This window comes from Triturus cristatus, chromosome 4_1, assembly GCF_964204655.1.
Source record: "Triturus cristatus chromosome 4_1, aTriCri1.1, whole genome shotgun sequence".
NCBI lineage: Eukaryota > Metazoa > Chordata > Amphibia > Caudata > Salamandridae > Triturus > Triturus cristatus.
This window is the reverse complement of record NC_140585.1, coordinates 1207169716-1207184726: the sequence shown is the minus strand read 5'-3', so window position 1 is coordinate 1207184726 and position 15011 is coordinate 1207169716.

Sequence of the window (15011 nt, the reverse complement as noted above, 5' to 3'; positions counted from 1 at the left end):
CCCATTTCGCTACTGAACGCGGAACCCAAAATTCTCGCCAAGGTCCTGGCCAATCGACTGGTCGGCGTGGTGGGCGAACTGGTTCACCAGGATCAGTCCGGCTTTATTCCCCATCGTAACACGGCCCTTAACTTGCGGCGTTTGCATGGGGTGCTCGCACGTGTTCAGTACATCCGGGAGCCGGCCATTTTGGCGTCCTTGGACGCCACTATGGTGTTTGACACGCTTGAATGGCCATACATCTGGGCGATGCTTGCGAAGTTTGGCTTTGGCGCTGGGTTCATCAGTTGGGTCAAATTACTGTATTCGGGCCCATTGGCGCAGGTGGTGGTGAACGGTAGAGTATCGGCTCCGTTCGAGCTGGGTGTCATGACCCAACAGAGAGGGCGCCAGCGAGTCTTCCGAGGGCGTTAGAGAAGGAGATAGGGCTTATACACTACAAATCCCAGAAGGCAGTGGGAGACACACACACACGAGGTATATAAGCCCCGCCCACTAATTACGCAGTGCTTGTCACTCGAGTAGTCATCGAGTTCTCCGTGAGACGAGCCGTTCCTGACCTCGTCTGAAGATAGGAATATCTGTGCTGAAAACCCAAAGGACGTCTGCCTGAGACCTGCCTAAACCTTGTGATCACCTGTTCGAGCCGATTCGCAGGCTCGCCTTCTCGTTCCCGCGAAGATTGGATTTGCCCTGGTTCCGTGCCTGACTTGGTAATCACACGGACACAGCTGTGATCATTCCCTAGGTTTCCGAACGCGCATTAGGGAAGGCGCCTGTTCGGTGGAACCGAGCCGCCCGCTTGAGGATCCATCCCGCGTCTCGACCGGAGCCCGGCGAAGGCGCGACAGAAAGAACACTGCCTCGAGTAAAACATCCCGGCTGGAATCCTTTCCCTGCAAGAGTGCGCGCTATTGACGGCGCTGCTACCTTTACTTTCTTTTCTTGTGAAGTTCCTGGACTTCGCGCTATTGAAGGCGCTAGGACTTTACTGTGTACTTTGTTTAACCTGAAACCTGGGCCTGGCGCTTTTCTTCCTGTCTACGAGACGAGAAGGGGGAGATAGAGCGCTGCCAGGAATTTAATTACCTTCAAGTGTTTCCAGAACCACAAGGAGTACTTAACGGCTCTACATTATTGCTAAGTATTATTTCTATTTCTTTCGGAACTGTGTGTCTTGGCTGATAAATTCTGCTCCGTTGCTCATGTGACAGCTGCCTTCTACATTACCTTCATTGCATCACTGCCATTCATGTAAGTGTAGCTGTACATTAGGTTAGTGAGCGGGTGGGGAAACGACACTCACTACCATCCTTATGCCTGTTTCTTATGCCTCCTTTGCAGGGTGAATGAGAGTAGAGAACAGGAGAGACGGGTCAGCTCCATCAGCTTCTTTCCTTTCCTTCGGCTGGAGACATACTGTTTTTGTTTCCTTTGTCCCTGTTTTTTCCCCGTCCCCAGTAGAGGTGCTACCGGTGTCGTGTGCGGTCTATATACGTGCAGGGATTACCTCTTTGGGGCGGGGATAAGCTAGCATCGTTCCTGCTGTACCCGGCTTCCAGGTTAGTGGCACTCTCTGTGAACCCCAAACCCGACAGAGTGACAAGCCCACGGTTTTTTACAGCCTGAACGATGGATACAAACACCGTCCTGACGTCCGTGTTAGAAACCCTGACCGCGTTACGCATGGAAGTAGACGCAGTTAGGGGTGATAATCTTGAGTTGCGCAATGCAATGGGCTCTATGCGGCGTGAGGTAGCGGGTCTCTCTCGCCCTAGTACTAGCGATCAGAGAGGCGCGCATTATATCCGACACTGGACACTACCCTCTCCAAACACTAGTAACACAAGCCCAGGACAGACTACCCAGGGGGGAGGAGGTAGTATAGGACCATCTACGATACAAGTCCTTCAACCAGCAAACTTGCCTTTAGCTCCACCTGAGAGGTTTTTTGGGGATCCGAAGAAGTTTGGTATCTTCCTGGGGCAGTGTAAGTTACATTTCATGTGCAAACCAGCTGTGTTTCCCGATGACCAAACCAAAACTGCCTTTGTAATGTCCTATCTGGGAGGAGATGCGGCAAGTTGGTCTTTTCCCCTCATTGAAAGAAATGACCCGGCATTGCAGAATTTTGATACCTTCTGTGAAGAAATGCGAAAATTATTTGACCGGAAGGCTCATTTACTCTCTTTAGACCGAGAGCTCATTACCTTGAAACAAGGAAATCAAGAACTACTAACGTACATCACCACATTTAATAGGCTGGTGTCCGAAACTGATTGGCCTATAGAGAAACGTACTTCTTTATTCTACCAAGGGTTAAGAAGTGAGTTGAAGGACGTCCTTGCACAGGTAGTGCAGCTCCCAACCTCCTGTGACGAACTCATCGACCTTACCGTCCAATTGGATCATCGTCTCCAAGAACGGCGAGGAGACAAAACGCGGATGGAAAACCGCTATACGCCGCGGCCCCGCCCAGTCAGCACAAGCCCATCGCCTATTGTAGAGGGGGTGGAACCGATGCAAATCAGTGGAATCCGAGGCCCCTTGAATCCCGAAGAAAGAGAGAGAAGGAGGAAGCAACGATTGTGCCTGTATTGCGGGAAGCCTGGGCATTTCATAAAAGAGTGCAAGGCCAGGACCAGAGTCCCTTACCGAGACACGAAGGAAACCCAAAAGGTGAGCGCCACAGAATATATGGCAGAGGCGTCGGAAAACTAGCACGCCCAAGCAAGAAACAGACCACTTGTTTGAGGCGTCAGGAGGAAGAGGTCTGCCCGGCCATCATCAATACGCTACAAAGTGCGGTAGCACATATGAATGTGTGCGTTACTTTAACTGTGTCTAACGTTGGTTTAGTGACAGTCCACGCATTGTTAGATTCCGGTGCGACCGGCAACTTCATGGATCAAACGTATGCCTTGGAGATAGGCCTACAATGCGTCAAGAAGAAAGTTCCTGAGCTGGTAAAGGCCGTGGATGGCACTGATCTAACGTCAGGACCAGTAGAATACCATACACAACTGTTGCACATGAGGGTGGGGGAAAAACACTGTGAATACATCCAGTTTGATCTCATCGATGCCCCCCAATTCACCTTGATATTGGGCATGCCCTGGTTGACCCTCCACGATCCTCATATACAGTGGGCTGCCAGAACCGTTACCTTGAACTCGCCATATTGTGCCGAACATTGTACTCCGTACCTGGCGGCTGAACTTGCCCAGACGGAAAACCTGGCGGGATTCCTGGCTACAGGCGGTGGCCTCACAACCATTGGATGCACTTCCACGTTACCCAGGGAATATCAGAAATATAGCGAGGTCTTTAATGAGCAAGAAGCAAATAAACTACCTCCTCATAGAGCCTACGACTGTGTTATAGACTTAGAACCTGGAGCCAGTATTCCATGCAGTCGCATCTATGCCCTTACGGAAGCAGAGACAACCTATTTACAGCAATACCTCAACTCGCTCTTGGCCAATGGGTTTATTCGGCATTCCTCTTCTCCTGCGTCCTCTCCTTTATTTTTTATACCGAAACGTGAGGGAGGCTTGAGGGCATGCATTGACTACCGCGCATTGAACCGTATTACTAAGAAGAACAGATATCCACTCCCTCTCATACCGGTACTCCTGGATCAACTTAAAGGTGCCAAGGTCTTCACAAAATTAGATCTTCGTGGAGCCTACCACCTGGTGAGAGTGCGGCGGGGGGATGAATGGAAGACGGCATTTCGAACCAAGTTCGGCTTATATGAATACCAAGTAATGCCTTTCGTCCTTTGTAACGCCCCCGCCGCCTTCCAATACTTCATGGATGAGGTATTACGGGGCCTTCTGGACGTCTCATGCATCGTATACATCGATGATATCCTGATTTACTCTTCTTCCTTGGAAGAACACATTCCTCATGTGGCAGCTGTATTGGACCGGCTAAAACAATATTCCCTCTATGCCAAGCTAGAAAAATGCCTTTTTCACACCAACGAAGTGGAGTTCCTCGGATATGTCATTGGCCCAGACGGGGTGTGCATGGACACCAAGAAAACACAGGCCATCCAAGAATGGCAAACACCAACAAGCGTGAAGGCCCTACAGAGCTTCTTGGGCTTCGCCAATTTTTATAGGAGATTTATACAGAGCTTTTCCACGCTTATCCAACCCTTGACCTATCTCCTAAAGAAAGGAGCCACGTTCAGATGGACCACGGAAGCCGAAGACGCCTTTTGTGCCCTCAAGAAGTGTTTCACCAGCGCTCCCATCCTCAGGCACCCTGATGCTTCCCTGCCATTCCTACTGGAAACAGACGCCTCCTATTACGCTCTGGGAGGTATTTTATCGCAGCGACACCCAGACACGGGGCAACTCCATCCTGTTGCCTTCTTTTCGAAAAAACTAACCAACTGCGAGATCAACTACAGTACTACAGACAAAGAACTACTAGCCATCAAGAGAGCGTGCGAGGAGTGGAGGCATCATCTACTAGGGGCAAGACACACTGTGGAGATATACACAGACCATCGTAACCTTTTATTTCTGAAGAGCGCCCGAGCGCTGACACCCCGACAGTTGCGAAGGTCTCTATTCTTTGCGGACTACGATTTCATAATCAAATTTCGTCCAGGTCCTCAAAACGGAAAGGCAGACGCCTTGTCCAGACCAGTACCATCGTGCCCCTCCGACACCTTGAGAGAGGAGGAACCTCCTATCATCTTACAAAATGCGACCTTTCCTACGAAAACGACGGCAGTGGTATCCTCGAACCTCTTCCTTTCAGAAGTAAAACAACAAACAACCAATATCAACGCAAATTCCTGGATTCAGGAAGAACCCCTGCAGAGAAAACAAGAAGATGGACTGTTATTCCATGCCAACAAACTCTTCTTGCCTAGTGGGACCCTACAACAACAGGCCTTACACTGGATTCATGATTCCTCCTTGGCCGGTCATGTAGGGAATCGGAAAACCGAACAAGCATTGGCCCGGTATTTCTGGTGGGAAAATCTCCGACAGGACACTGCTACCTATGTGTCTGATTGTGCCATCTGCTCCCAGGCGAAAACAACCCATCAACGTCCTAGTGGACTCTTAAGACCAATCCCTACACCTCCTGCTCCCTGGCACACCATTTCTATGGACTTTATTGTAGAAATGCCACCCAGTCGAGGGAACAACACTATTATGGTCATCATAGACCATTTGACCAAAATGGGCCACTTCGTTGCTCTACCTAAATTACCTACCTCCTCAGAAGTAGCTCTGATCTTTTTACAACAAATCATACGACTCCATGGGGTACCGGTCATCATTATCACTGATCGAGGGACCCAATTTACCTCCAGATTCTGGAAAGAACTATGTGAGATCATGAAAATCGATGCGAGGCTATCCACCAGTTATCATCCGCAAACGGACGGTAAAACTGAGAGACTTAATCAGACCTTGGAGCAGTATCTCAGGTGCTTCACGCTAACGCACACCAATGAATGGAGTACACTCTTGTGGACTGCAGAGTTCGCTTACAACAATGCTGATCATTCCTCATTGGGGTGCTCTCCCTTTTACTGTCTACATGGGTTCCATCCGGACATGTTACCGTTTGAGCATCCAATTACATCGAAACTCCCCTCAATTCAAGAACACCATTCACATATCCGCTCGGTGTTAGATTCAGTTAAAATACACTTGGAAGAAGCCAGAACAAGAGACAAGAAACAGGCCGATAAAAAACGGTCCCCTGAGCCTCCATATAGAGTGGGAGATAAGGTGTGGTTGAGTACAAAAAAACCTAAAACTCAAGGGCAACAATAGGCTTCAACCAAAATACCTAGGCCCCTATCAAATAACCAAGATCATCAACCCTGTAGCCATGAAACTCGCATTACCAGCTAACTGGCATATTCATCCAGTGTTTCATGTGTCACTACTAAAACCCTGCCGGCCCAGCACGCGCCTCCCAATTAAGCCCCCTGCAATAGAGGTGGAAGGGGATGAAGAATATGAGGTACAAGCTATCCTAGACTCCAAGATACGCAGAGGCTGTATCTATTATCTGATAGAGTGGAAAGGGTATGGGCCGGAAGATAGGTCATGGGAACCCAGAAGTAATCTACATTGTCCAGATTTAGTCAGACGTTTCCATGCACAACATCCTTCCAAACCTGGTGGTCCGCCGAGACGGCGGACATTGAGAGGGGGTTCTGTCATGACCCAACAGAGAGGGCGCCAGCGAGTCTTCCGAGGGCGTTAGAGAAGGAGATAGGGCTTATACACTACAAATCCCAGAAGGCAGTGGGAGACACACACACACGAGGTATATAAGCCCCGCCCACTAATTACGCAGTGCTTGTCACTCGAGTAGTCATCGAGTTCTCCGTGAGACGAGCCGTTCCTGACCTCGTCTGAAGATAGGAATATCTGTGCTGAAAACCCAAAGGACGTCTGCCTGAGACCTGCCTAAACCTTGTGATCACCTGTTCGAGCCGATTCGCAGGCTCGCCTTCTCGTTCCCGCGAAGATTGGATTTGCCCTGGTTCCGTGCCTGACTTGGTAATCACACGGACACAGCTGTGATCATTCCCTAGGTTTCCGAACGCGCATTAGGGAAGGCGCCTGTTCGGTGGAACCGAGCCGCCCGCTTGAGGATCCATCCCGCGTCTCGACCGGAGCCCGGCGAAGGCGCGACGGAAAGAACACTGCCTCGAGTAAAACATCCCGGCTGGAATCCTTTCCCTGCAAGAGTGCGCGCTATTGACGGCGCTGCTACCTTTACTTTCTTTTCTTGTGAAGTTCCTGGACTTCGCGCTATTGAAGGCGCTAGGACTTTACTGTGTACTTTGTTTAACCTGAAACCTGGGCCTGGCGCTTTTCTTCCTGTCTACGAGACGAGAAGGGGGAGATAGAGCGCTGCCAGGAATTTAATTACCTTCAAGTGTTTCCAGAACCACAAGGAGTACTTAACGGCTCTACATTATTGCTAAGTATTATTTCTATTTCTTTCGGAACTGTGTGTCTTGGCTGATAAATTCTGCTCCGTTGCTCATGTGACAGCTGCCTTCTACATTACCTTCATTGCATCACTGCCATTCATGTAAGTGTAGCTGTACATTAGGTTAGTGAGCGGGTGGGGAAACGACACTCACTACCATCCTTATGCCTGTTTCTTATGCCTCCTTTGCAGGGTGAATGAGAGTAGAGAACAGGAGAGACGGGTCAGCTCCATCAGCTTCTTTCCTTTCCTTCGGCTGGAGACATACTGTATTTGTTTCCTTTGTCCCTGTTTTTTCCCCGTCCCCAGTAGAGGTGCTACCGGTGTCGTGTGCGGTCTATATACGTGCAGGGATTACCTCTTTGGGGCGGGGATAAGCTAGCATCGTTCCTGCTGTACCCGGCTTCCAGGTTAGTGGCACTCTCTGTGAACCCCAAACCCGACACTGGGTCGGGGCACGCAGCAGGGCTGCCCCTTATCGCCGCTCCTTTTTGCGCTTGCCTTGGAGCCCCTGGCGGAGTGGCTGCGGTGGGAGCCTTCCATCCGTGGTCTCCGTTGGACCCCCGAGTATGAGGACCGCGTATCCCTATACGCTGATGACATCCTTCTGTACCTAGCTTCCCCACGAAAATCACTGATAGTACTGGTTGATGTTTTGCATTCATTTGGTCGTAACTCCGGCCTTGTCATCAACTGGGCTAAATCGTGTGTGTATGTTCTCTCTGGGGAGGCTCCTATTCTCCCGCGGGCTGTCCGATCCAGATCGCCCCGCAGGAATTTCGGTACCTGGGTGTCTTCATTACTCTGGACCCGGAGGCCCGGTATGATCGGAACTTGCTTCCCCCCCTCCTGCGCCTGAAGGAAGATGTCACGCGCTGGCGGCGCTTGCCGCTTTCGCCGCTCGGCCGGGCGGCATTGTTCAAGATGATGTGTCTGCCGCGTTTCCTGTACGCCTTGCAGAACACCATGGACCTCGTCCCAGCGCGCTACTTCCGTGAGGTGGAGAGTTTGCAGCGCCGCCTGTTCTGGGACGGGAGGCCGCGTATCGCGCTGGCGAAGCTGACGCTCCCATGGTATGACGGAGGGATCGCCCTCCCGGATATCAAACGGTACTATTGGGCCTCCCAGCTGGCTGCGATTAATCACGGCCTGTACGGGCCCGCCTTAAACCCGGCATTCGAAATGGATAAGATGCTGCTGCCGGGTGGGGACTATAATCGAGCGCTCTACTCTAGCGCGCCCGACGCTCGGCTGACCGGCCCCACGCGTGTCATGGTGCGTGTGTGGCACGCGGCCAATGTGGCGATGGGGTGGAAGGACCGTCTGACCCGGGCATCGCCACTATACGCGTCCGAGCAGTTGGGCTCCCTGTGGACCTCGAAGGGCTTCGAGAAGTGGGACATGATAGGCATCAGCAAAGTGGGGGATCTCTGGACGAGGGGAGGATTTAAAACGTTCGAGATGCTGCAGACGGAATTCCAGTTGCATGACAGAGAGTACTTTCGGTATTTGCAGATCCGTCATGCACTGGGCTCCGTCTTCCCGGACGTTGCATCCATCCCGGAGTATTCCCCCCTGGAAGATAGAGTGCTGGATGGACACGTTCCGGACAGCACGATCTCACTGATCTACAAAAAACTGATCAATGACCGCTCGGGATTGCTGATTGCCCTTCGTGAGGCTTGGGTTGCCGATGGACTGGAGCTGGACGACGAGGACTGGACCTCTGCGGTGGCCTCCCCGAAAGAGGTGGCCATACCGGCCCGCCTTCGCTTCGTCCAGCTCAAGATACTCCACAGAGTCTACATGACGGGGCCAAGGCTCCTGCGTATGGGTTATGCTGTGGACGGGTTGTGTAAGCGTGGGTGTGGCGCTTTGGGGACCTTTCTACATATACTGTGGGAATGCCCGGAGGTGGAGCGATTCTGGCGTGGTGTGCATGAAGTCCTGCGTGTGGTTACGCATGTGGTGCTGCTACCCGAAGCGAGGAGATGCCTGTTGAACGTGTGGGAACCGGCCGACTACTCGGCGCCACAGACGTGGTGGGTGACTCTGGGATACATGGTGGCCAAGCGTGATATTGCTCAACTGTGGGGATCCCAGAGGTCCCCGACTGTCTCGGCCTGGAAGGAACATATGGATTGGTGCATGTTTCGGGAAAAGGTGGTGTATGTGGCGAGAGGTAAGCCTGGGACATGGGTGAAAGTATGGGGCCCCTGGAACGCCTACCGCGGGGGAATTTGTGCTCCGCCGTTATTGCCCGATCCGTCGCCTGCCCCATCCCCTTAGCCGACCCATCTTCCTTGTTCCGGGCATTGAGTTTACCCAGCCCTAGTCCTGATCTCTTCCCCTTCTTGATGCTCCTATGGACTGGTAGGGTCCCCCTCTCAGGGGAGCACATGCTGCTATTTCGGATTGTGGATTGCCTTGTGGGTTTGTTCTTTCTGGTTGTTTTTTCAGTTTAAAACGAAACCGTACAGTGGGGTCCGGATGGTGTGGCTATCAACGCTGCTAACTCCTGTGCATTTCCTCAGCCGCAGCGCACGCTCTACAATGTGTATCATATGCTCCTTTTGTCTACTAGCGGCCGGCCGGAAGGTTGTAGGCCCATCTTTGTATATTTTTTTGAGTTTTGTAATAAACGGTTTCAAAAAAAAAATATATATATTGGTTAAGTAGTGAAGTAACCCTAGATCTGTTTGCTGATTTAAAGCCTCCGCTTGAGAGACACACCTTATGTAGTAAGGCCATTCCCCCACCCATGTGCAGGTGTTATGCAGTTTGCATCACTTAGCATCTGGTAGCCATCTAAGTGTGATTGCAGCAGTAGGTGGTGTGTCCCAGAGTTCACTGTCATAATTTTTCTGTGCATTCCTTAATTCAATGTTAATGCGAATCAATACCCACATATAGTTGCCCAGAAATGACCATGAACTGGATACAATCAAGCTTCCTTTTTACAGGATAGCAAAATTCCCAAATGTCATTGGATGTTTAGAAATGTCAATCTGCCCACCCTCCACCATAGAGTATTTATTCTACAACACGAAATATACTCATTCTATGAATGTACAAGTTCTGAGTGATGCAAAACCAAATGTAATCACTAGACATACTAGCACGTTTTCCTGGAAGCACTCATGATTCCTTCATTTTCCAACACAGTAGCATTCGTGCAAGGCTCGACAGTGGAGACTTCGATGACGCATTCATCTGGATAATAAGTGTATGTTATTTATTGGACATAACAGAGCAGCTTTTAAAATGTGATGTGTAACAATATACATTATTATTTCTGGCGATAGTGCATATGCCATGCACCCCTGGATAATGACTCCATGTATGATTTCATACACACGCAGTGAGCGTCGCTACAATGTGGCGTATAGGAAAAGCAGCATGCAACATGTGCAATTCTTCACAATGTGGCAACACGCAGAAGTAACTGATACTGTTTCAGACTCTGAAACTGATGAGGATGAAGAACAGCAATCACAACCTCTGCAATGTGATAAATTGGCAGCAGCAGAGGGTCAAAGGTGCCATGCCAACATTACTTAGATGTTTTTTTCTGGCTGAGTGAAATCTTGACAAACTAATACTACATAAAACTCAAAGCTATTTGTGCAGGTAACAAAAAATGTAACTTTAATCCTACTTTTATCTTGGACTGTAAGCATAGAAAATTACATTACTACATGTCGCTAGTAGTACTGAAACATCATTTGACGTATGAGTTCTGATCAACAGCACAATCAAAATAAGCACAATGGTATCAAACAATGATTTGCATTTGGTACAACCAGAAGTGCTGGCACCCAGTTTTCACCTCCGGCAGTGCGGCACCTGGTGTCACTGACAGACATACAACTCGCACTAGAGTGTTCTCGGCCTCGCTCTCGGAACATACTACCTGACTGACACCTGCTATCCGAGTGGTTTGTAAGGTCTCAACAGCATTTGTGATCTGTACAAGTCCATCGGCCACATCCCAGCTGTAGTGTCCCATTTTAAACTGGAGGTTGACAGTACATCTTGATAACACAGATGTTGCATGTGCAAGTTTATATATTGCTCTTACTAAGCGATCTTTGCGGGCAGACTGTTGATGTTTCCTACGGCTGTGTTGTACATGGTCTGTATTGATACCTAGGCATAGGGTCTTCACATCTTCTGTCAGAGTATCAATTGTAGCATTCATATGCTGTTGATTATAAGCCAGGGTTGCTGCAATGTTCTCCAATCATGATACCACCAAGCACTGTAACATTTTCTGCACTGAGTTTATTTTTATGTTGGTTTATTATTAAAGTTTTGGAACTTCACAGCAGCCTTTTGTGAAAGTACTACATCTCCCATGATGCACTGTTCACGTGTAAGGATAATTTAATCACACTGCCATTGCCAAGTGCGACACATCTAATATGAATTTGTTTTTTTATATACACACATTTTCACTATAATTTTCTTAAGGTCAGTGCGCAATATGTATTTGGTGTGGTGATTCGAATCTTGTAGTACACTTACATTGAGAGCTACTTGGCATCTCAGAAGTATCAATAATTCCAAAGCCTTCCAATGCCTCTGGTTCTGACGTTATTTCAACAAGTTCCTCAAGTGAGTTGCAGGGGTGGGGGTGACAACAGTGCGGAGCCTCCTATATTTCCTCTGACCTGACAGCCACGTTGCAACTTTGTCCGTTGTCCTGGATCTTAGGTCGTACCATCTTTTTCAAATCTCTTCAATGGACGTCTGTGTGACACCCACCGCATTTATATTTTTTGCTGCATTGCCTTCCACATTTTTCTCATTTGGGAATCAGGTACAGCAAGGAAGGTTTTCCCTAACAGTTCTTCTTGGTGGTACACACACTCCTCTGTCAGGATCTCCAATTCCTTATCAGAAATCTTTAATTTCCATTTTCTGGCCCTAGCCTCCTTGTTGGTGTCCTTACATGACATATTCAGCTTCTTTAGGGGTGGACGGCAAGCCCTCAGGGAGACTGAGAGTGGATTCTCAGCCAATTTTCCAACAGCAATCATTTCCATGCTCACTGGGGAACTGCTTCCAGGATGTGATGTCATCCCAATTAAAAAAAAAACAACACACAAAATGGGGAACCCAATAAACCCTTTACGGCTTGGGCAGTTTAGTATGAGCAGGTAAGTGCGCCTACAAGGGATTTATTCAAAGATATTTCAGCAATAATTGATCAATTCGATTTAGGTAAGTTCTATTCAAGTAACTCACCATTGGATTATTCAGAAAACAATTTAAATAACTTATCAAGGAGTATATCATAAAAAAAGGGACAAAAGATTTAGAAGAAACACTGGTGTGTATATTCGAAAAAATAATTTAGTATTGATTTAAGATAGTTCATTGATTCAGGGTACATAAAAAAACAACACAATGTAGCCAGAAGTGATGATTACATTGGATTGAATATCCTTCACAGTTACAATTATGGACACCTTTTCACAAAAATGTTTTTAAGGCAATTTGAAAAGTTTACACAAAGCTAACATTGACTTCAATACATTGAATTAAGGAATAGGTGTCATAGTCGACGTTTCGCTCTAATTATGGCTGTGTCTGTTAGACAACCCTCAGGACGTTGAATATGTTGATTAAAAAAGACCTTTTTTTAAAAGTAGGGATTCTATTTGGTATTTAAGAATCGCAATATTGTGGAAGACAACAGTTCATTGATTCCAGCATTTAATGATTGTAGATGCTCAAAGCAAGGATCCAGTTGTTTGCAGGCTCTTGGGGTAAAGTCCAATAACGGATCTGTATTTCAATGCAGAGAGGTTCAAGAAGTTCACGCTCGCATAGCAGTCGGCGATATTAGGCCAATTAGGCATATGTAGCATGCGCTATTTGCGACCTGATTTGCTATTTTGGTAATCACTATTTAGGAAATCCTAAATAGCGAGCCAAATAAATAACAAATCTCTATTTAACACCGACCAATTTCTAACATTCAATATTGTAATTACCTTTCTGCGAGTTACAAAAACTCGCAAATATGTAATCACTAACTATTATTTTATACCTATGCCTCTAAGTTATTTCTAATGGTCTGACAGGCTAGCACTAGCAACGTTACTAAACACAGACCAATGAACATTCAAATACATTAGATACATTTAATAAGATAAATCACGGAACACCTACTTTACTAGATTTCCATAAAGAGGCGTGCATTGAAAATGAAGGAGATGGCAGTACAAGTAACAACAAACAAGAACACATTCAGTGCGCAAAATGCTCTATCGTTTAAACCTATGAAAAGGGCCTTGAAGATTGCAACATACAGGAACATCCGGGACATGGATTTCTCAAGAGGAAGGCACATTAATACAATTATATTAATAGAGTAACCAATACCACAAACAAGGTTTCTATTTTGCTGAATTTCTGAAATGGAAAAGCACGAAGAGAAACGCATGCATCTGGCGAATGCTATTTCACATAAACTAAAAGTGCACTTCCATTCTGCAAGCTGTTTAAGTCCTGGTAGGACTAATTTAAACACATCTACATTAAGCATAATCTTCGAATGGTTAAAAAAGCTTTCATAACCAGAAATATCCGTGAGATATGGAAGTCTCTGGGCCCCTTGCCACACTCTGCAGCGATTCTCGTATTTTGTATAACACCACTGCGTGAGACTATGTAATAAACAGGTCCGACAGAAAGTATGATGCATCGACAAAATGGGAACTAGCACCCAGGAGAATTATTATCCACTATCCTTCTCAATCCAAACTGACTAACATATCCACCACTCAAATTACTTTCATATTTCACAATACTAATTCACCACTAATCCTTTATGGGTTCCGGAGTAGCATGCTACTCGCTGAAAAAGTGCTTCAACACCTCGTCAGGGGTAGTAAGCACTATATAAATGCAATCACAATACAATTATTTCCAAAATAAATACTAAGCAACAAAGCTAATGACTCCATGGTCCATTTAAATCTAAGTAAGAAAATTACCTTTAGGTTAATATCACTAAAACACTTTTAACAAACAGAAGTATTTCTCCTTGAGATTTACCTCTTACTATAGGCAATAAAATAGAATTGGCGAACAATTGGATCACAGAGGTAGCATGAGCCAAATATTAGGTCACATGTTGAAAAACCAATGCCCAAGATGGCTGACCAAGCTCCGGTTTTACTCAACAGGCCTAGGAGTACTAGAGTCAAACTAGACATATGTTGCAAGACTGGCTTCAGCCTTCATTGATTTTGCCACTTCTACATATGTTACAATTGCTTATAGTCAAAGGTACTGCTGCTGCTGTGTGAATAAAGTCAATCTGCAGAACAGTCACAGAAAAGGTATCAATTTATTTTCACTCAGAAAATATTTCCAGCATTGTTGAAGGACAAGGCGTGGCAAGCTGTGAAACCACATAATGTAATAATCATAGGATCTTTTGTATGTTACACCATGTTATGAACTTGTGCCTATCTGGAAAATCTTTGTGTAAATGTTCAATTTACACTAGTAAAGCAAAATTGTCTTTTATAAGTATTGAGTATTATCGTGATATTTACATATTCTAACCCAAAAGCAGACAATCTTAAAAACTATCCTCTCAACAGAATTTTAAACTAGTAAGTTTAAACCTCCCCTTAGAAGATCTGGAAAATAGCAAAATAATGAACAATATTCAGTTCCCTGGAATCCATCAGTGTTGAAGAGGAATTCCATTTGACTCCCAATCACCTTGAAACTGCTGTAAGTGATATGAGAGATAGATCTATTGGTGTTTTCGGTGCATGATTACTATCTGCACAAAACAGACAACAATAATATTAAAAACATCTTTGGATTTTTGGTTTTTACAAAATACAGAAATGATGATAAAACATTTTAATTTTACTGTTAAAAGCACCTTGAGACGCGGTTTGTGATTGACTCCCATTCCCCGTGACATGCTGCATGGAGCAAGTCTTTTGAAGTCAATGCCCGCTGTGTAATTTCATGTTGGTCCAAAAGCA